Raw genomic sequence first — 25263 nt, forward strand, 5'->3', positions numbered from 1 at the left:
TTTGAAGGCAATTCTCAGCCAAAGATTAGGAGACACTCCCCCTCTCCCAGCCAGGCCCTAAATCAATTAATCTGTTCTTTTTATAGTTTAGTGAGGAAATGATTCAGAAACCCAAGAGACTGACGTTAGTCAAAAATCCTTCATAACAGATCCCTTTTATTTTCTACCTAAGAAAATGGAGTAATTGTGGTGGACATTCCATAAGGTGACTCCCAGTGAGTCACATCTTAGCATAAGCCCCTCTCCTTGAGTGTTTGTGAAAACTATGATTTGCTTCTGGCCAATAAAATATGGCAAAGGTGATGGGTGTCACTCCTGTGGTTATGTTATATGGCAAAGATGAACAGTTTTTGCAATTAAGGTCCCAAATCAGTTGACTTTGAGTTAATAAAAAAGATTATTCTGGCTGGGCCTGATGTAATCAGGTGAAAACCCTTAAAAGAGGGACCAGGACCTTCCCTGAGATCAGAGAATTTCTCTCCTTTGGATTTTGAGAAAGCAAGTGGCTACGAGCTTTACAGCTGCAAGGAAACTAATTCTGCCAGGGTCTTGAGGGTGCTAGGAAGTCAATCTTTCCCCAGTCGAGCCTCTGATGATATGCAGCCTGGTAGACACCTTGACTGCAACCTTGTGAGACCTTGAGCAGAGGAACCAGCTAAGCCTTGGCATACTCCTGAATATAGAAACTGTGATATAATAAATGTATGTTGCAGGAAGCCACTAAGTTTAATTTGTTAGGTAGCAGTAGAAAACTAATAGTAATAATTAGTTACCACTCATCCTGGTTTCCCAGCCCTCTGTTGATGAGGTTTCTCCTCCCTCACTCCTTTCCTTCCTTTCATCCTTTCTCTCTTTCCTTTCTTTTACAAAGTCTGAACAGCGATGATCTCCCTCCCTCAGATAGGGGAAGAGGAGACCAAGCTTGTCAAGTCATGTGGATGGAACTTGCTCATTGAGGAGAGATGAATTCACTTAAAAAAATAGACTATTTTTTAGAGTAATTTTAGGTTCACAGCAAAATTGAGCAGAAAGTGCAGAGTTCCCACGTACCCCTTGCCCCACATATGCATAGCACCCCCTCTGTCAACATCTCCAGCCAGAGTGGTACATCTGTTACAATAGAAGAATGAACATTGACACATCATTATCACCCAGAGTCCATAGTTTACATTAGAGTTCACTCTCGGTGTTGTTCAAGCTATGGGTTGTGTGGGTTGTGACAAATGTGTAACAACATGTATCCTCCATTACAGTATCATACAGAATTGTGTCACTGCCCTGAAAACCTTCTGTGTGCCTCTTATTCATCCCCACCTCACCCCAATCCCTGGCAACTACTGATTTTCTTTTTTTCTTTTTGCTGTCTCCATAGTTTTCTCTTTTCCAGAATGTCGTATAGTTGAATCACGCAGTATGTAGCCTTTTCAGATTGGCTTCTTTCACTTAGTACTAAGCATTTTAGTTTCCTCCATGTCTTGTCATGGCTTGATAATTTATTTTTAGTGGTGAATGATATTCCATTATCTGCTGTCCCACAGTTTATTTATCCATTCACCTACTGAAGGACATCTTGGTTGCTTCCAAGTTTTGGCAATTGTGATAAAGCTGCCCTAAACGTCTATGTGCAGCTTTTTGTGTGGACATAAGCTTTCACTTCATTTAGGTAAATAGCAAAGAGCATGATTGCTGTATAATATGGTAAGAATATGTCTAGTTTTGTAAGAAACTGCCAAACTCTCTTTCAAAGTGGCTGTACCATTTTGCATTCCCACCAGCAGCGAGTGAGAGTTCTCGTTGTTCCACATGCTCACCAGCATTTGGCGTTGTCATTGGTTTGCATTTTGGCCATTCTAATAGGTGTGTGGTGGTATCTCATGATTGTTTTAATTTGCATTTATCTAATGACATATTACATTGAATATCTTTACTCACTTCTTTTTTATATCTGAGATGATCACCGGGGATGAAATCCATTTGTGACTTTTCCTTTCTCCTATGGGGCTCTGAGAAGTGGGCTTTCTCTCTTCTCTGAAATATCACAAAGTAACAAGGATGCAGATCTATCGCAAGAAAGTAAGATGGTAAAACTTTGTGTAACATCTTCACATTTTATTCCTATTCTTTATTGTAATTTATATAAATTTTCTTTGGGAAATGAAATGGTGTAGGCTTTACAGTTCCAAATGAAGAAAGGATTGGCTCTTAGGACCAGGGTCTCTGAGGGTCTCCCATCACAGGGGTGAGCAACAGAGGTGGCGTCTTGTAGAATTGCTTTTGCTATAGTGGGTGTGAGGGAACTGTCTATCATCTCCTCTTGTCTCTTCTTGCCCATCATCTTAGTGCTCATGCCAGGGAACAGGGTCAAACAAGGCAACTGCTCGTTCAGTTCGTGTCAGCTCAGCTCAGCTCTCTCCCCCTCAACCCCGACCACAGAAACACAAGCCATTCAACTGGATTTGTTAACTTAGTTACGGTGTTAAAGGACTATGGCAAGAAATTACACCCATTCCCTTTACAAGTGAAATAGTCTGCCTCTATTTTACAGTTTCAAAATTTAGAAGTTACAATGTGTCCAGAACTCTGGCAATGGTACAATTTAGTAGGCTGCACCATTTCATAGTCTCGCCCTAAAATAACAGTGGCTAAGCTTTGTGACAAATGGTCTAACTCACGCTGCAAATGATGGCCTTGTTACTGGAGACACGAACAATTGAGGGTGGCTGGCGTTGGCTTTTCTCACTTTTCTTTCTTGAAGCTTGAAAAGAGACTGTGTAATTGTAGGTGGTCATATTTGAAACAAATGTCTTCAGTAAAGACACAGCTCATCTGTTTACAATTAGAGCTTGTGGGCCCTGATGTTTTGCGTGTTGCAAGTAGACTCTGTGTAAAACCCTGAGATCACATAAGGGCTTAGGCACACATTTTTCTTGTCTATGAACACTTTTTTGTCTCAGAAGAGCCAGTTAAGCATGTTGGATGGAACAAATGCGTTTATAGCCACTCCCTCTGAAAATTGCATTAAATGATAACAAAGGCATAGAAAAGACCCACACCCACAGGGACAAAGAGAGCAGAGGAGGATGCTCATGACAAGCAACCACATTTTGGAGGCTCTAAGTCAGATGGGTAGTGGTCACTGATTCTGCAGACGCGAGAAAGCTGAAACCTAAGCTGGGCAAGGAAGAAACCCAGATGCAGGCTGAGCTGATGCACAGACAGGAAGAAGCTTCAGCAATTGGAGTTACCAGCAGCTTCCTGGAGGTGAAGGTGGGAGCAAGACCAGGATTGGTCGCAAGTCTTTCTCTGAAACAGAACCCTCCCACCATGGTCCCTTTCCTTTTCCAACAGGGAAGTGAGTCCACCTGTCACTCCTGAGCAGGAGGTGAGAGTTCTATGATCTGAAGGGGCAAAGCCAAGATCTTTGACATGGGGACACCTGGCTCAGCTGAAGGCAGGGGCCACAGTACAACAATGAATTTGGTAGAAGTCTGCACACTGACCGTCCATCCAGGGCTCCTCTCCCCTGTGGCAGCAGTGCCATCCAATCAGGAGTCCATCTCTGGGGTCTGCTTTTCAGCTGGCGCCTGTTGGCTTGATAATGGAGGACCCTGGCTTCGAGTTGAGGTAGACCAGCTCCCTCCTAGCTGTGAGGCTCCCCGGCTCTGACTTTTTTACTTAATCTCTCTAACACTCATCTGAATTCGTGGGTAAGAAGAGTTTTCATCTCGTAGGCTTGTTGTGAGGACTAAGTGAGGTGATGAGGTGAAAACTCAGAATAGACACAACTGGGGGGCCGGCCCGGTGGCGCAGCAGTTAAGTTCGCATGTTCTGCTTCTCAGTGGCCCGGGGTTTGCCGCTTCGGATCCCGGGTGTGGACATGGCACAGCCTGGCACACCATGCTGTGGTAGGCGTCCCACGTATAAAGTAGACGAAGATGGGCACGGATGTTAGCTCAAGGCCAGGCTTCCTCAGCAAAAAAGAGGAGGACTGGCAGTAGTTAGCTCAGGGCTAATCTTCCTCAAAAAAAAAAAAAAAAAAAAAAAAGACACAACTGTTTCTGAAAGTCATCTCTTGGTTTTTGGGTGACTGTATAGAAAGTTTTCAGTGCTCCTGCCAAGAATCGGTTCTTTTATCTGATTCTTCAAAATTCAGTCCAGTAGACAATATAATAAATATTTAAGAGGGCTGTGATGACCAAATTTAAAACATTAGCCACAGGACAAACTGGTTGAGATGATTTGTTTTTTAACCAGTTTCAAATCAGCTTAATAGCTCTATTCTTGTAGCTCCTTTCTTTCATCTCTTCTCAAGTGTGCATCAGTTTCACATCCCGAAAACCTTCGAAGACATAGGTTTGATTAGAAAACATGCATGGTGATCCAGAGCGCGTTTTATGTACTGGTTGACAGTAAGTGTTCTCCAGACATCACTCTCTCACAGTCTCTGACATCTCACATTACTGAATGAACATCACGCATACCTATATCTTGAAGAGTGTCAATCTAAATTAAAATATGCCAAGTTACTTCACAGCACCAACAGATTTCCTAATTAACCTATGAATACTGTCAACCTGTTAATAGAGTTCTCTTGTTCTTTTAGCAAAGAGTTATGTAACATTTCTTTTATTTACTCCAGCAATTTCAGAACCGAAGTTTCGAAAGGAGTATTCCAAACTCCTTTCAAAAGTAAAGAAAATATGAGTAACATGAATGGATTTGTCAAAATGGCTGAAGACTTTTTGGCTCCTAGAATTGTTTTTCAAACCAGTCAGTTGAACGTCATATACTGCCCTTTCTATAATGCCTCTTGTCTACATTGCTTTCTGTCCTTACAGGATTCCTGTGGTGAGACGGATTCTTGACCTTGGTCCAAGGAGCCTGTAGACAGTAGCTTTCATGAACCTTAGTCTGGCTTTCTTGATAAAGTTGCCACAATGTGTCCTTTCTCTTACTGAATGGACCTCAGGGCACAGAGTTGGATTAATCATAATCCTTGTTTCATGCCACAGTATCATTATTAATCCATGCATGGATATTATTATTTGTTAGAATAAGATGGATACCTAAAAATCCACCACTCAACCCAACAAAGAGAACATTGATGTCTTATATCTGCTTATGAGCTTTTCATCCATCCTCCCCCACCTTCCTCACAGTCTTCTGCGATTAGCCTTTTTGAACTTTTCTTTTTTTTCCTTTTAATCACTCACATTCCAAGATTCATCCATGTTGCAGCATGTAGCTGTAGTTAATTTTTACTGCAGGATATTATTCTACTCTGTGGATATGTACAATTTATATATCTGTTTTCCTATCAATGGGCACAATCTGTATCTTTACCATGATCAGCTCTCGGCCAAATTATGAAGTAGGATAGAGTTTGTCTTTGATGTCTTTAGTATGTTTTTCTATTCTTCTTTGGCCTCTTCTCTATCCTCTTCTAATCACCTGAGCATCCTGCCTGGCACATAGTAAAGTGCAATAAATGTTTATTGAATGAATAGTCATGTACCGTATAACAATATTTCGGTTAGCGACCGACCGCATATATGACGATGGTCCGTAAGATTAGTACCATATAGCTCAGGCACAATGATGAAATTGCCTAAAGACACATTCCTCAGAATATATCCCCGTTGTTAAGCGGCACATGACTGTATTGTGACAGCTAAGATTGAGGGCCACTCAAATGGAAGTAGCTGCCCTGAGCTCTGAGCTAAAGACGCTTTTGCAGCCTCATCTTGCCTCAGAGGGAAGAGCGCCAGGATCAATGACCAATGTCTGCAGTGGCAACTCGGGAGCTCCTTATTATCACCCCAGGTTTAGTGTGTTACCTCTCTCATGTACATTTACAAACCAGCTGGAGTCATGGGCATGGATTAAAACAAAGGAATAAAATCGCCCTTGTGGAATTTCAGGTTTCAGCCAGGCTGCAGGAAGGTCAATTTTGCGGGGAGTGGTAGCTGGGCTTTGGAGACCATCAGTAAGAATTCTGGTGCTCTTAAGCCACACTGTCTCCTCACATACTTTAAACGTTGATCCTGGACTTTATTCTATGTTAAATACCTAATATGAAAAAACACTCATTTCTCAGGAAAATAACTGTGCAAAGGATGTTATTTTTCATCCCTATGGTTAAATGAAGATTTTCTACTTAAAAGTAAATCTTTCACTTGTAAAGATTGACTATGATGACACTTAAAATAATGTGTTTTTAAGTTGTCTAGTTGTTGAAATGTAAAGTGCTGAAAAGTTAATCTACTTTTTGGCTGTAGACCCAAAGTCCTTTCCCTAAAAATTTTATTCCTTTAAAGATGTTTTGTTCTGACTCAAGTGTTGATAGCAATATTGGCTTCAGTAACACCAATTCCAACTATGCCTCGCTTGTAAAAGGCATTACCACAAAGTGTTAGAGCTGGAATAAACAACCACCAACTACGTGAGGGAGTCAGACCCATGGACCACCTGCATGGAATCACCTAAAGAAACTGCATAAAATTCGGTTCCTGGGGTCCATCCCTGAACTAAAACATCAGGTTATTAAGGTGGAAGCCCGCAAAACTGCATTTTCTAAATCTCCCAGGAGATTCTGATCCATATGAACATTTGAAAAACGTTGATCTGGTCTAAATTTCATTCTATCGTGGAGGTAACTATAACCAGAGAAATTGGTGACTTTTTAAGGGTTGAGAACTAACCAATTCATAGCTGGGCAGTCACTGGAGGTGAGGTTATGGCGAAAAACCTGACATGTTTATTTTTCAATTTATACAGTGGGATTTAAAATGGCTTATTCTCAAATAACCCCCAAGCCCCATAGGCTGTAAGTGTGCCTAAAATACCTATTATAAGAGGTTAATCCTTTCTTGTTACCTGAGTACCCTAAAAATATACAAATATTTGATGTTATTGGAGATCATTGAAAAAAATCTTGAGATCCTCTGCTGTTACTGTGTAATGATTCTTTTTGGGGTCTTTTTTTGGAAGAAGGGAAATAGTCACCATTCTTATTCAAGTTACACCAAGATCTATCAATCCCTTTTCCAAAGATGCTTACAATATGTCTTGCAACACGGGAGAACAGAAACAGTTGTACATTTCCTTCTTAAAAGTTCCTCTTCATTTAGAAAATGGACTTGCTTGCTGTTTTGTGATTCAGTTGAAGAACAAGGAATCACCTCCTCCTAAACTCCTGTCTCCTCCCCATAGGAGGCAATAAAAGAGACTAGAACCTTCCACCCCACCCCGACCTGGATACTTGCCAGGGCAAGACCATGGAAAATCCCTCTGTATCTTTCTCCCAAGACTGCGTAAGTCATGCCAGCTGAAGTGTCTGGGACTATTCAGACATTTAAGAAAAGTAAATAAAACTCCATCTTTCAGCAGTGTGGGCTGAATTGTATTGTTTGGAGAAAAAGGGAAGCGAAAGTCGTTGGTCCAGGTCTCCTAAAGCCTTGATACTCTGCTGTCATTGATATTATTTATGGAGGCAAAGGCTTGGAAGTCAACCCTAATTTAGGCTGTTCCTAAGATACTCAGGGTCAGTATCATATTAGTATTGTAGCATGAATTAATTTCATTAGCGTAATTTGGTTGGCACTGGTCTGGCCTCCTTAAAATTACCCCATCAGTATTACTGTTTTCAGGAAAACACCATTGACATCAATCATCAAGTAAACCTGGGCTGGCCCGTGATCCACGTGCATTTACCTGTATTATTGGTTATTATTCTGGGGCTGTTCTGGTTCTCAGAGAAGAAAGTTCTTGGTTTTGACATTTAGGAACAAACTCTAAATTATTCATATAGTTTTTGAACTCCCCAAAATTTCAAATCTGAAATGGTTTATACACCTTAATAATTTTTTCTTGAAATTGTGTGTGTGTCTTCTTTCATCCATGCTGTTGTGTGTATCAGCAGTCCCTTTCTTTTTATTCTCTTTATGAATGTACCACAATTTATCTGATCAACAATTGATGGGCATTTTGGCTACAATGAATACAGCTGCTATAAACGTTTAAGTATAGGTGTTTGTGTGGCCATAAGTTTTCATCTCCATTGGGTAAAAATCTAGGAGTAGTATTACTGTGTCATCTGGTAAGCGTACATTTAACTTCTAAAGAGATTGCAAAACAGTTTTCCAAATTGGCCATACCATTCTGTATTCTACCAGCAGTGTGTGAGAATCCCAGGTGCTGTTTGAAATGATTTCCGATGGAAGCACAGGAAGGATGGATGAGCTGGTTTTCACAGGAATAGTGGGCTCGGTGTGAGTTACTTTTGGAGCCATTAGCGGTGGTCTTGCTGGCGCTCATGTCTTCTCATACAGTGTCTGAAGGAAGTGGCCCCAGATAGTCATACCTTCATGGCCACCACAAAGTCTGTTTGCATGTCTGCCTCTCCTCTTCGACGAGAGCTGCCTGAGGATCGGGGCCAAGTCTTATTCATCTTTGTTGGCTCAGCTCCCAGCATGTCTGGCCCACAGTAGGTCTCAGGATGCACTGGTGTTGAACACAAATATCTCTAGTGGCCAGGATGGTATTAAGGATGGAGTTAAGGAGGGAAAAGCTAAGTTGTGGGTGCTTACTCCATTACTTGTCCTTTTCTGTGGTGGAGGAGCACCAACGGTCATGAATTTCATGTGAACCTCCACTAGATGTGGAACGAAGTTGAAGAACAATGAGGGATATAAAGGTGGTGGGAAGAACCTATTAAAGGGAGAGTGTGAAAGCCATTGGAAACCATACAAATCAAGCATATTGTGATCCAAAAAATTAAGAGGCACCAGAGATTTATTCGCTACGACATACCTTAATTGCGTCCCCGCCTGTGTGCTTCCCCCTATACATTTCCCTCCCTGGATGTATTTGGGAGGGGAAAGTAGAGTGCTGGGATCTTTAGAGGCTACCTGATTTTTGCTTTGGCCGAAATCAACTCAGCCCCGCGGATGCCTGCGTGTTGGTAAATCCTGTTCACGGTGCTCGTTCCTGCAATGCCAGTGACCTTGTCTTTAAACCGTTCCCTGTCCCCTCTCTTTTCTAGCTGTTGTTGTGCTTTAAATGGTGAAAGTAAGATGTTCAATTGAATAGAGTGGGGTGGGGAGGGGTCATGCATTCTCAATAAAGGCAGTAAGTCATGGAATCTCCTATAGCTATTTCTGTTTAGCAGGCAAAACTGTATTTTCTCTTTCTCTTTCCTCACTTCCCCCACCTCCACTTTTATCCCTGAGAGCAAATTCAGGGCCTCTCTGAGTTGGTATCTGCTTAGATTAATTGGCACTAATGCAGGTATTCACGGCTGTGCGTGGGATGTTTCTGAGTGCAAAATGGATTCTGTCTGTGTCTAGGAACGGTTACTTGGCTTCAGGTGTGTAATTCGCTGTGCTGTGAAATGCGTTTTGGGCATGCTACTGCTGTTCCAGGAGCAGCCACGCTCAGCTGCCACAACAATAGGACTCAGGTACAGACATCTGCTTATGGTCATTTAAAATGTAAGTAAATCTTATTTGATATTGCTGTACATGACCACAATGTGCAGTTACAGGAACAAAGAACTTTCTAGCAAGCTGAAACAGTCCCAGGGAGATATGGGCTGCCTTAGAGGCAAAGGGGTTCACATCACTGGAGTGGTCAGGGAAGGCCCAGGTGATTGTGGGGTGCAGAAGGCACACCCTAGAGGTGGCTGGGCCTGAGCACCATGGGGTTTGGTTGAGAGACATGAGGACTGAGGACTGCTCTCTGCTCTCTGCCAGTAATATGCCCTGTGACTGTAGGTAATTCATATAAACTTTCTGGACCATAGCTTTCTCAAACGGCATTCTTCGAATCTATACCTATCATCTTACAGTTTGTTTTGTATTTGTCTCATTTGTTCCATGTTTTTTCATCTCCTTCCTTGCCCATTTTTGGATTACTTAAATATTTCAAAATGATCCCACATCCGCTGTCTGTCAGTTAGGGTATACATTCTTTTACTGGTTACCCACGGGCCTAGAGATTACAACAGCACCGCCTTATTAAAATCCAGCAGAGTCATCTGTTCATCTCTTCCTGGACAGTGCACACACCTTACAAAGAGTAACTGCATTTACCTCCACTTCCACCTTTTATTCCATTCTTTTCATGTACTTTAACTCTACAAATATTTAAAACTTCACAAAATATCATACTAATTATTGTTTTAACAGTTAATATTCTTTTAGATTTTCCCATATAATCACACTTTTTCTTGTTCTTCATTTTCTTTTGTATGTGGTAGCCAGAATAATGCTCTCTACTCCTGAAGATGTCTGCATCCTCATCTCTGGAAACTGTGAATATGTCAGGTTATATGACAAAGGGGATTTAAGGTTCCGGATGGAATTAAGTTCGCTAATCAGTTGACTTTAAAATAGGGAGCTTGTCCTGGATTATCTGGATGAACCCAATGTAACCACAAGGGTCCTTAAATGTGGAAGAGGAAGGCAAAGGAGGGAGCACCAAAGGAATGGCAGTGTCATAAAGACTCATCCGGACATTGCTGGCTTTGATGATAGAGGAAGGGAGCCGTGAACCACAGAATACGTGTGACGTAGAAGCTGGAGAAGGCAGGGAAATGGGTTCTCCTGTAGAGCCTCCTGAAGGAAGGCAGCTCTGCTGACACCTTGATATTAACCCCCTGGGACCCATTGTGCACCTCTAATCTCCAGAACTATACAGTAATATCTTTATTTGTTTTAAGCCACTGCATTTGTGGTAATTTGTTACTGCGGCAATAGGAAACTAGTACACTGTTTCTCTGTGCTTTTATTTGGGATCACTTTGCTTTTACATGAAAAACTTATTTTAGTAATATCCTTTAGGGTGGATCTGGTGATGATGAATTTTGTCAGATTCTGTTTTACTGAAAATGTCTTCATTATGCCTTCATCTTTCTGTTTTCAATTTCACTGATTTCTGCTCTTAATTATTTCCTTCCTTCTGCTTGTGTTGGGTTTAATTTGTTCATGTTTTCTGGTTTTATAAGGTTTAAACTTAGATTACTGGTTTCAGACCTTTCTTCTTTCCTAATATAAGCATGTGATGCTATAAATTTCTCTCTGCACACTGCTTTAGTTGCATCTAACAAATTTTCATATACTGTGTTTTCATTTTCATTCTGTGCAAAATATTTTCTACTTTTCCTTAAGATGTTCTCTTTGGCTCATAGGTAATTTAGAAGTATACTATTTATTTTCCAATATTTAGGGATTTCCAGATATGGTTCTGTTATTGATTTCTAGTTTAATTCCATTATGGTCTGAGAGCATACGTTATATGATTTTTATCCTTTTAAGCTTGCTTAGGTTTGTTTCGTGTCCTAAACATGGTCTCTCTTGATGAATGTTGCATGTGCACTTGAAAACAATGTGTATTCTGCTTCTGGGCAGAGTTTCTATAAATGTCAATCAGGTCAATTTGGTTGATAGTGTTGTTTAGGTCTTCTATATTCTTATTGACTTTCTGTTTGCTTTTTTTGGTGATTACTGAGAGAGGAGTATTGAGGTCTCCAGCTATCATTGTGGATCTGTCTGAGTCTTCTTTCAGTTCTATCAGTTTTTGCTTTATGTGATTTGAAGCTCTGTTGTTAGGTGCACACACGTTTAGGGTTGTTTTGTCTTCTTGAAGAATTGACCCCTTTATGATTATACAATATTCCTCTTTATCTCTAATAACATTCTTGTTCTGAAGTCTACTTTGTCTGATATTGATAGGGCTACCTCAACTCTCTCCTGGTTAGTGTTTGCATGGTACATCCTTTTTCATACTTTTTCTTTTTACCTATCTTTGTCTTTATATTTAAAGGAGGATTCTTGTAGACAGCATATAGTTAGATCTTGATTTTTAATCTAATTTGTTAATTTTTGTCTTTTAACTGGTGTGGTTAGACTGCTCCCATTTAATGCCATCACCAATATGGTTGGATTAAAATCTATCATCTTGGGGATGGTGCTAAGAAGGAGGTGTAGGCAGACTCTGAACTCACCTCCTCCCATAGACGCAACCAAGTTACAACTACTCTTGGAACAATTACCCCTGAGTGAGAACTGAAAACTGGATAAAAAGAACCCCTGAAACAAAGGACAGTGCTGACTGAGGTGGAAGAGGCAGAAATTGCTTTCTGGAGAGAAAAAAAGCCACCTCTGTGAGCCGTGGCACTTCACAGACAGCCGGGAGCAATCCTAAGGTATGAAGCCTTCCTTGGAGGAATGGGGGATCTGAGCAGGGGGGCGTTACCACAATAAGCAGCTTTTGGACTCAGCACAACCAAGATGAATGTCAGAATATCTGGCTTTACTGGATACTAACAACAACGGCGAATATCTCCAGAAAAACTATGGCACATAAAGGAAAAAATGTCTGCTCTTAAAGAGCCCGTGCACAAATTCACCCATTTTGGAAAGCAACTTAAAATCACCAGGAAGAAAGATGAACAGTCCTTTGGTGAAAAGAGACTCACCTGATAGGCTCTGGGTGCATCTCAGTGAGAGGTGAGACCTCTCTAGGGACTGAGACATTGGTGGCAGCCATTATTGTGACCTAGTACAGGTGTGCTGACACAGACACTGGCAGATGTCACTGGAGTTCTTCCCCTGGCCTTTTAGCATAGGGGCCTGCCCCACCCACTAGAGCACTGATTTAATCCAGCTCAGCCAGGACGGGCAGCTCACCCTAGGGACTGGCTCCTCCCAACAACAAGCCCTTGGGTAACTTGTGGGCCTTCATAGGTGGGCTGCCTGGAACCTCTGCAGCCAGTCCAGTGGGTCCACCTCTGTGGGGCAGGGCATGCATGAGGAGGGGGTGGAGTATGTGGGACATGGGTGGAATGTGTGCAGTGGGGTGACTGGGTCAGCTTCAGTGGGTCAGGGCATGTGCACAGGGCAAGACTGTGTTGACAGAGTGTGTAGCCCTGTAGGCAGTGGGGCTTGTTAGCAGCAGACTTGTGCTTCTCAAACAACCACATAGCAGATCGGCCCCACCTTCCACAACCTGAAACAACTGGGTGCTCCCATTCCTGCTCAGCTGCAATCCTAAGAGGGCTGACAACAGCCCGTCAGGCTGGAGGCCTACAGCAATTGTAAGCCCCTGAGCATAGCAACCAGCCATGCTGGGGGCCTACTCACTTAACAGAAAAACTGCAACAGGAATGTGCTATTAGGCTTTGTAGCCAACTGTGCTGGGGCTCCCCATGCCCAATAAAGTGACTGAAAGGTCCATAGTAGCCACACGCAGCTGAACTTTACAACCATCTTGCCAGGGGGACAGCCTAGACTCCCTGGGCACCTGCAGCAAGAGCAACCCTGCCACAACAGAAGAACACACATAGCCCACACAGGGGACACTGCTGGAACATTTGGAACTGGTGAAAAGAGGGAAGCACATTGCTGGGCCTCATAAGGTGTCTCTTACATAAGGCCACCTCTCTAAGATCGTGAGAAGTAGCTGACCTACCTAATATATAGATATAAGCACAGAGAAAGAGGCAAAATGAGGAGACAAAGGAATATGTTCCAAGTAAAGGAGCAGGACAAAACCCCAGAAAAAGAACTAAATGATACAGAAATAAGCAATCTTCCTGACAAAGACTTCAAACTAAAAATCATAAGGATGCTCACTGATCTTGGGAGAAGAATGAATGAACTCAGTGAGAACTTCAACAAAGAATTAGAAAATATAAAAAAGAACCAATCAGAAATGAAGAATAGAGTATTGGAAATGAAAAATTCACCAGAGGGCTGGGGCTGGCCCCGTGGCCGAGTGGTTAAGTTCGCGCGCTCCGCTGCAGGCGGCCCAGTGTTTCGTCGGTTCGAATCCTGGGCGTGGACATGGCACTGCTCGTCAGACCACGCTGAGGCAGCGTCCCACATGCCACAACTAGAGGAACCCACAACGAAGAATACATAACTATGTATCAGGGGGCTTTGGGGAGAAAAAGGAAAAAATAAAAAAATCTTAAAAAAAAAAAAATTCACCAGAGGGCTCAATAGCAGAATAGATGATACAGAAGAATGGATCAGTGAGCTGGATGAAAGACTAGAGGGAATCACCCAAGCTGAACAGATAAAAGAAAAAAGAATTAAAAAGAATGAGGACAGTCTAAGGGACCTATGGGACAACATCAAGTGCACTAACACCTGTATTATAGGTGTCCCAGAAAGAGATGAGAGAGACAAAAGGGTAGAGAATCCATCTGAAGAGATAATAGTTGAAAACTTTCCTCCATAAGGAAGGAAACAGACATCCAGGTATAGGAAGCACAGAGAGCACCAAACAAGATAAACCCAAAGAGGCCCACACCAAGACATAATCAAAATATCAACAATTAAAGATAAAGAGATTATCCTAAAAGCCACAAGAAAAAGGCAACAAGTTACACACAAAGGAAACCCCATAAGGCTATCAGTTGACTTCTCAGCAGAAACCTTATAAGCTAGAAGGGAGTGGCACAATATATTTAATGCACTGAAAGGAAAACACCTATAGCCAAGAATAGTCTACCTGGCAAGGTTATTACTCAGAATGGAAGGAGAGAAAAAGAGTTTCCAGACAAGCAAAAACCAAAGGAGTTTATCACCAAGAAACCAGACTTACAAGAAATGCTAAAGGGACTTACTCCTATTTGTGGTATTCTCTTTTCCACTTGAGTAAGAAAATTATCAAAAAAAAAAAAAAAGCAATAAGATCACTGGTAAAGGCAAATATACAGTAAAGGTAGAAGATCAACCACCTATGAAGATAATATGAAGGTCAAAAGACAAAAGTACTAAAATTGTCTATTTCCATGATAAGAGGGTAATGGATACACATGCATAAAAAAAGAGATCAGATATGATATCAAAAACGTAAGATGTGGGAGGGAGGGAGGAAAAGAGTAGAACTTTTAGCAAGAAGTTGAACTAAAAGGACCATCAACTTACTATAGATTGCTGTATATGTAGGTTATTACATATGAACCTCATGGTAATCATAAACCAGAAACCTATAATAAATATACAAAAAATTAGGAGAAAGGAAGCCAAACATAATACTAAAGAAAGCTATCAAACCACGAGGGAAGAAAGTAAGAGAACAAGAAAGGAACACAGAAGAACTACTAAAACACTCAGAAAAAAAGTAACAAAATGGCAATAAGTACATACTTATCAATAGCTACTTTAAATGTCAATGGACTAAATGCTCCAATCAAGAAGCATAGGGTGGCTGATTGGATAAAAAAACAAGACCCATATATATGCTGCATACAAGAGACACACTTCAGATCTAAAGACACTCACAGGCTGAAAGTGAAGGGATAGAAAAAGATACTCCATGCAAATGGCAATGAAAAGAAAGCAAGGGTAGCAATACTTATATCAGACAAAATAGATTTTAAAACAAACACTGTAACAAGAGACGAAGAAGGGCGTTACATAATGATAAAAGGAACAATCCAACAAGAGTATATACGCTTGTAAATATCTATGCACCCAACATAGGAGCACCTAAATATATAAAGCAATTATTAACAAATATAAAAGGAGAAATAGACAGCAACACAATAATAGTAAGGAATGTCGACACTCTACTTACACCAATGGATAGATCACCCAAACAGAAGATCAATAAGGAAACATTGACCTTAAATGACACATTAGATCAGATGGATTTATTAGCAAAAAACACAGACTGCACATTCTTTTCAAGTGCACATGGAATATTCTGCAGGATAGATCACGTATTAGGCCACAAAACTAGTCTCAATGAATTTAAAAAGATTGAAAGAATACCAAGCATCTTTTCTGACCACAATGGTATGAAACTAGAAATCAACTACAGGAAGAAAGTCAAAGCCACAAATATGTGGAGATTAAAGAAAATGCTACTTAACAATGATTGGGACAATGAAGAAATCAAAGGAGAAATAAAAAAATACCTGGACAGAAATGAAAATGAAAATATGACATGCCAAAATCTATGGGATACAGCAAAGCAGTTCTAAGAGGAAAGTTTATAGCAATACAGGCTTACCACAACAAACAAGAAAAATCTCAAATAAAATCTAAAGTGTACCTTAAGGAACTGGAAAAAGGATAAACAAAGCCCCAAATCAGTAGAAGGAAGGAAATAATAAAAATCAGAGCAGAAATACATGAAATGGAGACTAAAAAGAAAAAGAAATAGAAAAAAATCAACAAAACTAAGAGCTGGTTCTTTGAAAAGATAAACAAAATTGACAAAACTTTAGCTAGACTCACCAAGATAAAAAGAGAGAAGGCTCAAATAAATAAAGTCAGGGGGCTGGCCCTATGGCTGAGTGGTGAAGTTTGTGTACTCCACTTTGGCTGCCCAAGGTTTCACTGGTTTGCATCCTGGGCATGGACCTAGCACCACTCATCAGGTCATGCTGAGGTGGCCCCCCACATAGCACAACTAGAAGGACCTACAACTAGCATATACAACTATGTACTGGGCGGGACTGGGGGCTTTGAAGAGAAGAAGAAGGAGGAAAAAGAAAAAAACCCAAAAGATTGCAACAGATGTTAACTGAGGTGCCAATCTTTTAAAATAAATAAATAAATAAGCAAATCAGAAATGAAAGAGGAGAAATTACAACAGACACCTGAGAAATAAAAAAGATTACAAGAGGATACTATGAAAAGCTATATGCAAACAAATTGGATAATCTAGAAGAAATGGGTAAATTCTTAGAATCATACAACCTACCAAAACCTAATCAAGAAGAAATAGAGAACTTGAATAGACCAATCACAAGTAAGGAGATTGAAACAGTAATCAAAAACCTCCCAAAAAATAAGTCCAGGACCAGATGGCTTCCCTGGTCAATTCTACCATTCAAAGAAGACTTAATACCTATCCTTCTCTAACTTTTCAAAAAAATTGAAGAGGAGGGGAGGCTTCCTAAACTCATTCTATGAAGTCAACATTACCCTGATACCAAAACCAGACAAAGACAACACAAAGAAAAAAAATTACAGGCCAATATCACTGATGAACATCAATGCAAAAATCCTCAACAAAATACTAGCAAATTGAATACAACAATACATTAAAAAGATCATACACCATGATCAAGTGGGATTTACTCCAGGGATGCAGGGTTGGTTCAACATCCACAAATTAATCAATGTGATACACAACATTAACAGAATGAAGAATAAAAATCACACGATCTTATCAATAGATGCAGAGAAGGCTTTTGACAAGATACAGCATCCGTTAATACGTAGTGTAAGAATGAGTATATCCTCAATTCATCCCTCAACTCTTCATGCTAATCTTGTCATATATTTTCTGTTTTATATGTGATATAAAACAATATACATGGATACTATCCTTTAGATAGTCAGTTATTTTTTAAAGCAATTAAAAGCAAACACTTCCTCATACCTTCATTTATTCCATTTCTAGTCGTCTTCATTTCTGTGTGCAGATCCATGTTTTTATCTGATATCATATTCCATTTGCCTGATAACTTCTTTTAATATTTCTTACAGACCATATCTGCTGGCCATTATTCCCTCAGTATTTATTCATCTGAGAAAGTCTTTATTTTTCTTTCACTTTTGATTTTGTTGTGTGGAGAATTCTGGCTGACAGCTTTTTTTTTCTTTCACCACTTGAAAGATGTCATTCCCTTATCTTCTAGCTTGCCTGAATTCTGATGAGAAGCCTGATTAATTCTTATTTTCTCCTCTGTGTGTATCGTGTTTTATTTGCCTGGCTGACTTTAATATTTTTTCATTGTCTTTTGTTTTCAGCAGTTTAAATAGGATATATGAAGGGTATGTGTGTGTGTGTGTGTGTGTGTGTGTGTGTCTGTGTGTCTGAAATAATTTTTCTCTTTGTGTTTCAGTTTAGGTAATTTCTATTGGCCTGGCATCACTGATTCATTCCTGAGCTGGGTCAAAATCTACTGATGAGTCCATTGAAGATCTTCTTTTCTGTTATGTTTCTTTTTTTTTAAATTTCTAGCATTTGCTTCTGATACTTTCTTAAGGTTTCAATCTCTCTGGTGAACTTTCCCATCTGATCTCGCCTGTTGTCCACTGTCTCCACTAGAACTTTAACATGTTAATCATAGTTATTTAAAAATTCCTGATAGATAGTTCCAGCATCTGTGTCATAGCTGAGTCTGGTTCTGATCATTGCTTTGCCTTTTTGAGTGCGTGATTTTTTTCTTGCCTTTTCACATGCCTCGTCATTTTTTGATGAAAGCCATATATCTTGCATAGGCAGTAGAGAGTGGAGTCAATAATTTTCGCCTGGAATGAGCACACCTTTTCTTCTACTATTTCTTTTATGGGGGGATCTGAATTAAGCTAAATAGGAATGGGGCTTGGGTTGAGGTTTGTCATTGCTGTGTTACCTTCAGCACACCTAGGCTTCAAATTTCTTTAGTGACATCTAGTGTTTAGGGTGGGCGCAGATTTGCCAGAGGGCTTTTCTTCAATGTATGTTCCCTCCTCACTTTCAGGTCTTCCTTTTGTGCTGCACCTCTGAGAAGGTCTCTTTCTATGCCCCTGCCCCTCTTCTCTCCCTCCCTAGGGAGTTTTACACCGTTGCTCGTTATTTACTGCTGGTTAGCCTTGTGATTGTGGGATAATAGGCTGGGGGTTCTCTGTTCTTCTGGTTAAACCTAGTCTTAGTCAGGTGCTGTGTCCCTGTGTCTCAGAAGTGTTGCTTTTTCAGTGTCTCTGCTACTCTGTTAATTAGATTGAGTGTGGTAATCATTTGGTAATGTGTATGTATATGAAATTGCCATTTCATAATGTATAGATATATCAAATTGTCATTTTGTAATGTATGGGTAGATCAAAATGTCACATATATATCCTTAAGGTGTATAATTTTTATTTGTCAATCATATGTCAATAAAACTGGAAAAATAATTGGAATGAGTTAATCAAATGAATGTTAAGTACCCCCCCCCCCAAAAAAATAGAGAGAGCTGTTCCTGTATTGGAACCATCTATAGCTCCAAGCCCAGCACATATTCTTGCCCCCTCCATCCCCACTGGGTAGGGTGTTTTTCTCCCTAGTTTCCTTCTTTGACCTGCAATGTGTTTTAATTAGTGTCCTAAAGGCAACAGTGTATGTTGCCCTTCCCACTACAGATTACAGCTTTTGTTTCCTAGAAGGGATACAGGAAAGTGTGGGTGGAGTTTGTACCTCTCCCATTGCACCCGCTCTTCCTCTCTTCCAGGTCTACACCTCGAGGCACACTTTTGTAGGGCTCTTTCTGACATCTGTGAGCTCCTGGTGGGGTGCATGGACAAAAAGTCTGAAGAGGGTGCTGATTCCCTCAATTTCTTTGACTCCCAGGGGCTTTACACACTGGCCAGTGCCCACTCAGTTTCTAGCAAGTCACCAACTACCCTAGCTGAACTCTTCTATGAGTATCCACTTGTATCTACCCCAGGCACACCAGCAATCTTTCATGGAAGGTGTCTATATCTCCTTAGATTTTGGGTCATTTGGTTGTGCTGCAATCTGAGTTCTCCAGTGGTTTCTAGAAAGTGATGAACTTCCACATTGTCCAGCTTTTTTCATTTTAGTGTGAGAACAGTGCTCTTTCCAACCGTCTACATCCCCAAGCAGCTTGTTTTCATTTTTTGAAGGACAGTTTTGCTGGGTATAACAACATCTAATTCTAGAGGTTGGTGGTTATGTGTTTTCAGTCTTTTGAAAATACTATTTTACTGTCTGCTGGATTCTATTGTTTCTATTGAAAAGTCTGTCATCAGTCTTACTGTTGCTCCTTTAATGGTAATAAGCCTTTCATTCTGCTTTATTTATTTTTTTTTAAAAAAGCTTTTATTTTTAGAACAGTTTTAGGTTCACAGCAAAACTGAGCAGAAAGCACAGAATTCCCATATACCTGCTGTCCACACTCTTTCTCCATAACCTCCCCTACCGTCAGCATCCTGTACCTGAGTGGTACATTTTTTACAATCAGTGAACCTACATTGACACATCATTATAGTTTATATTAGGGTCCACTCTTGGTGTTCATTCTATGGGTTGTGTGGGTTTTGACAAATGTATAATAATGTGTATCTGCCATTGTAATACCATACAGAATTGTGTCACTGCCCTACAAATCCTTTGTACTCCTCCTATTCATCTCTCCCTTTCCTCAGCCCCTGGCAACCCCTATTTTTTTTTCTTTTTAACTTTCTCCATAGTTTTACATTTTGCAGAATGTTGTATACATTTTCTAATGTCATGTGATTGACTGGAATCAATCATATAGTGTGTAGCCTTTTCAGATTGGCTTCTAATATCACTTAGTCACTTAGTAATATGCATTTAGGTTTCCTCCACGTCTTTTCATGGCTTGATAATTCATTTCCTTTTAGTAGTGAGTGATTCCATTTTCTGGATTACCATGGTTTGTTTATCTGTTTACCTACTGAAGGACATCTTGGTTACTTCCAAGTTTTGCCAATTATGAATAAAGCTGCCATAAACATCTATGTGCAGGTTTTTGTATAGACATAAGGCTTCACTTCATGTAGGTAAATACCAAGGAGCATGATTGCTAGATTGTATGGTAAGAGTATGTTTAGTTTTGTAAGAAACTGAAAAACTGGCATAAATTTTGTGTTCCCACCGGAAATGAATGAGGGTTCCTCTTGCTTCACACCCTTCCCAGCATCTGGTGGTGGTCTGCTACTTTTTAAGATTTACTATTTGCTTTTGGTTTCCAGCAGTTTTTCCTATAATGAATACATCTTTATAATTATCATGCTCAGCAATTGACTCTATCATGCTTCTTGAATCTATGTTTTGATGTAGTTCATCAGTTTTGGAAAAGTATCAGCCATGATATCTTCAAATATTGCTTCTATCCTGCATTAAGGTTCAATCAGAGAAACAGAACTGCTAGGAGATATATGTACACACACACACAGATTTATTATGGGGATTTGACCTTATGAAATTCCCAAGATGGTTCAATGGCCTAGAGGAAGATGGTTCTCTTGTTTCTGGCACTGTAACCTGAAGTCAGTAGGATAGATAAACAGGAAGAGAAGATGGGGAACCAATAAGAATGGACTGGAACCCATATCAGTCTCGCACTAACTCTAAGTCTCCCACTTTGATGATGGGGTGTCCTGCAGAAGAAGCTGTCATTCTCTGACATGGAGGTAAAAACGTGCCTGGCCCAGGAGTTGAAGAGACTGAAGAAGGAAATCTGACAGGAGCTGGCTGATGCCTCAAGCCTACAAAGTAAGTCAGCAGGTAAATGACAATGTATGCAAGCTGCAACAGCACCTGTGCCCTTATGAATTTCTGAATGTCAAAGTAATAGAACTGATAATTTACTTTTGTCTTCTGAATCTTGCACAAAATGTCTCTTGTAACTGGCCATAATCCATATTATGTAGGGAAGAAAATTCTAGCAGAAGTACTTGTAGCTTGGCTAAGTTGGCATGATACAAATGCATCTCACTCCCAATTATATCATTCTTCTCTTTCTGAGACTTCCATTGCAAAAATAAGGTACTTTCTTGTTGTCCCATATCTGTTATGCTGTGTTTTGTGCTTTCTACTTTTTTTGGATCTCTGTCCTTCAGTCTGGATATTTCCTTATTAAAGATTTTATTTTTTTTCCTTTTTCTCCCCAAAGCCCCCCAGTACATAGTTGTACATTCTTCGTTGTGGGTCCTTCTAGTTGTGCCATGTGGGACGCTGCCTCAGCGTGGTTTGATGAGCAGTGCCATGTCCGCACCCAGGATTCGAACCAACGAAACACTGGGCCGCCTGCAGTGGAGCGCGCGGACTTAACCACTCGGCCACGGGGCCAGCCCCTGGATATTTCCTTATTAACTATCTTTTATTTGACTAAATCTGTCTACTACCATTTTGAAACTGCTGTGAAACCCATCTATTGAGTTCTTAATTTTGATTATTTTCCTGTTTAAAATTTCCATTTCCTTTCCTTTTTTATAATTTCTAGTTCTCAGCTGAAATTGTCTCTGTTCTTATTTACTTTCTTGAACATGTTAGTCATAGTTATTTTCACATTTATGTCATATAATTCTAATATTTCAATCTTTTGTGGGCTTGTTTCTATTTTCTTTTTGTTTCTTTTGGGTTTTGTCCATCATTGTCTTTTTACTGTTTGAATTTGCCTCATTATTTTTGGTTGAATTATAAACACTGTGTATAAAAATTTTGGAGATTATTTGAGACTTGAATGATTTTTATCTTCCTCCCAAAAGAATTCACTTTTGCTTTTTGCAGGCAGTAAGTGTAGGAACTGATCATTTCAGTCTAATCAGAGATTGAGCTGATTCAAGCTCAGTTTCAGTCTTTGTAAGGGCTTATATATTTCCACACACTCCTACATGGAAAGGCATCTACTCTCCAGGGAATAACCGTTTAGGAGTACCAACTGAAAGCCTCAGGTGTTTAGAAGAACCCTCCTCCTTGGTGGTTCCTGTATTCCAAGCCTTGTCTCCCCGGCTCTGTGAGATTCCTGAAATCTTTGCTCTGCCTCTCAGCCTGTGCGTTACTTTTGAGTAACAGACATGCAGGGAAAAAGTGACTTCCTTTCTCTTGAAGATCTTGGTCTTTCAAGTCCTTACTGCCTTGGTGGTCCTCTGATAACTTTGAACAGATGTTTCTCAAATTTTCTCCATATTTTCCAGGTATTGGTGGAAGATGTCGTCTGAAAAAAACTATTCATTCATTGTAAGAAGAAGATCTTACCTTCAAGTGGTATCCTTTAAAATTGGTTTCTTTGTTGTTGTTGTTGATATTTACTTTTAGGGATTTAGGAATTAGTCCTTCTGAAAGGAAAGCTATTTCTGAATTCTGAGCTGTAGCAATCTTAGGTGCAAGTGGAAAAATGCCCTCGGTGAAGTTTCTGTTGTCTTCTTTATTTTAACAGGTAGTTGCACAGTGCTACGGCATGGGAAATTCACGTTCAACACACTCATTTCATAGAGGGGGAAACTGAGGCAAGAGCAATTGGAAGCCTGAGGAGCAAGTTACTCAGGTTCACGAGCCAACTGAAGACATGAATAGAGTTTGGCTTTATATGCTCTAATCTTAAGCTGAGAAAAATCTTACACCATTTGACTTTCTCATAGTGTTTTTGCTTATATTTGTAAATCAGAGAAACGTCTTAGACCCATCTCCTTGCATGATTTTGGCTGAGATTTTGCTGATGTTTTGGCCGTTGGCTTCCATCTCTTTACATTGTTTAGGTGACTCTTGGATATCTCCACATCTTTAGCTTGCTTGGTTCATCTTTTGTAAACCTATACACAGCAGGAAAATTAACATCCTTTCAAATATGTGTAGAGATTCTTCTGAGTGACTTCCATTTTCCCTAGTCACCCTGCCTCGGGATTTTAATTGTGCTGAATCCTTGTCTAGTTAGCTGCTGTATTTGTTGTCTTTCCCTCATTGTCTCCATGCTCTTGTGAGCCCTGGCCCTAATTATGTGAATCCCTTCCCAGCTCTGCTTCAGTGGGGTCATGTTGGTAGCTTGGAAATGACTGTAATGGACGTATTTACACCATGGGAATTGGGAAACACTATCTGTCTAGACTTTTATTCTCAAGAGAGCAATTGTTAAACATTTACCAGAACACTCATGTCTTAATCCTTCCATACAGCAAAGTACTATCAACTCAAAGATGGATGTAGGTTTGGTGCCACCGTAGTGGAGTTTCATCACACACTTGAGTATTGCAAACAAATTAAGGGAATATTAGCTCTTCTTGTTCATAAACTCCCTTGACTATTCCTGCTTCCATGGATCATTAACTTGTTTCTCTTCTCTTCAGGCTCCAGACTCTCACATGGATGGTTGGGAAAGAGTAGGAATGCAGTCATTCTTCTTCTGTTTTTTCCTGCAACCCACAGTTTGCATGACTACAGGGAACATCATTCACAGTATATTGTATATTCCACAACATGTGAATGGAGTCCCCTGGCGAGGCAGTGGTGTTGACTCTGTATCCCCGATCCCAACAGTAACATGTTTTCTAGGTCTGCCTTGGTTTTGCAGCACCATGGAATTGGGGTACAGACCAAAGCAAGGGCCACAAAGTAGATATTTCACCGGAGCTGTGTATTAGCCTCAGTGTTCCCAGGCACGCCATCAACAGAGCTAATGAGAAGAGCTACTGCTGCTGCCACCACCATGGGGTTCTCTCTGGGGGCTCCCCCAAAGCATCAATAACAGGCCCACAGCTGGGATTAGTACACAGTGAATTATGAAGCTAGGGTGTCACTTTCCACATTGTTGTGCCATGTGCCAGTGACTTAAGCTTTTGCTATTTTGTTTTTTTACCTGTAAAATGAGTACAATGTCAGTTGACTTTTCTTTTATAAAAACCACAACAGGACTCATTATGTTATGTAATCTTTGTGAGAAGCCTATATGCTAATAACAATAAAATGATTTCAACAACTACTGTCGATTGATCCCTTCTTATCTGCCACCATTATCTTGGGTGTTTTACACAAATTACCCCGTTTGATTTTTATAAAACCCTTATGGGGTAGATGCTACTACCATGCTGATTTTCAGAGGAGGAAATGAAATCTACTAAAAATTTAAAATGATTTGTCCAAGGTGTCACAGGAAATGGCAGAGTCAGAATTTGAACCTAATCTAGGACTCTAAAACTGCATTCTGAACCACTGTTGGCTCTTAGAGAAAGAGAGAAAATTGGAAAGGAGTGCACAGTGCTATAACTTTTCACCTCTTAGAGAGGACAAGTGATAAAATTGGCCTCCTATGTGGTCCTCAGTGCTATGGCTGGGGCTGTGGGGTGGGGGAGCCCGGGGCTGAGGGCCAGTTTACATACAGCTGCTTCCCTGCTCTCCCCTTGCTCTCTCCCTCCAGTAGGTTTCACTGAGATGGGGAGCAGATCTCCGAGGGGAGGCGCTTCTTGCCAGCTCCAGTCTTAAGCTGCTCCCCTCCAAGGGGATTAGCACCGTGGAATCAGTGTACAGACCGAACTCGAGTGTCACTAAGCAAATATTTCACATTTCATGTTAAATCCTATCCTAAAACAAGTGTGAAGACTTGGGATTCAGTGAGAAACGCACATTTCAGCGATGGAAATGGGTTCTGATGGGAGTGAAATCCTACCACTGATCTGCTCTGTCCCACCTTTTCTTGGGGGGTCTGGACATTCTGTCCCACCTGCTGAGCATCCATGGATGCATCAAACAGCAAGAGGTGATGCTGTGGGCTGGTGGGGGCGGGGAGCAGGT

General features: G+C 40.6%; 1 long non-coding RNA gene across 1 annotated transcript in view; it reads left to right on the plus strand.

The window, feature by feature from the left end:
• Positions 1-24454, plus strand: part of LOC111771391 (uncharacterized) — a 99874-nt gene extending 75420 nt beyond the window's left edge. The window contains exons 5-6 of the long non-coding RNA XR_002805199.2: positions 21144-21252; positions 22677-24454. This is a non-coding gene — a long non-coding RNA (uncharacterized lncRNA). The remainder of the gene's footprint in view (positions 1-21143; positions 21253-22676) is intronic.
• The last annotated feature ends 809 nt before the right edge of the window (positions 24455-25263 follow it).

Source organism: Equus caballus, chromosome 31, assembly GCF_041296265.1.
Source record: "Equus caballus isolate H_3958 breed thoroughbred chromosome 31, TB-T2T, whole genome shotgun sequence".
Taxonomy (NCBI): domain Eukaryota; kingdom Metazoa; phylum Chordata; class Mammalia; order Perissodactyla; family Equidae; genus Equus; species Equus caballus.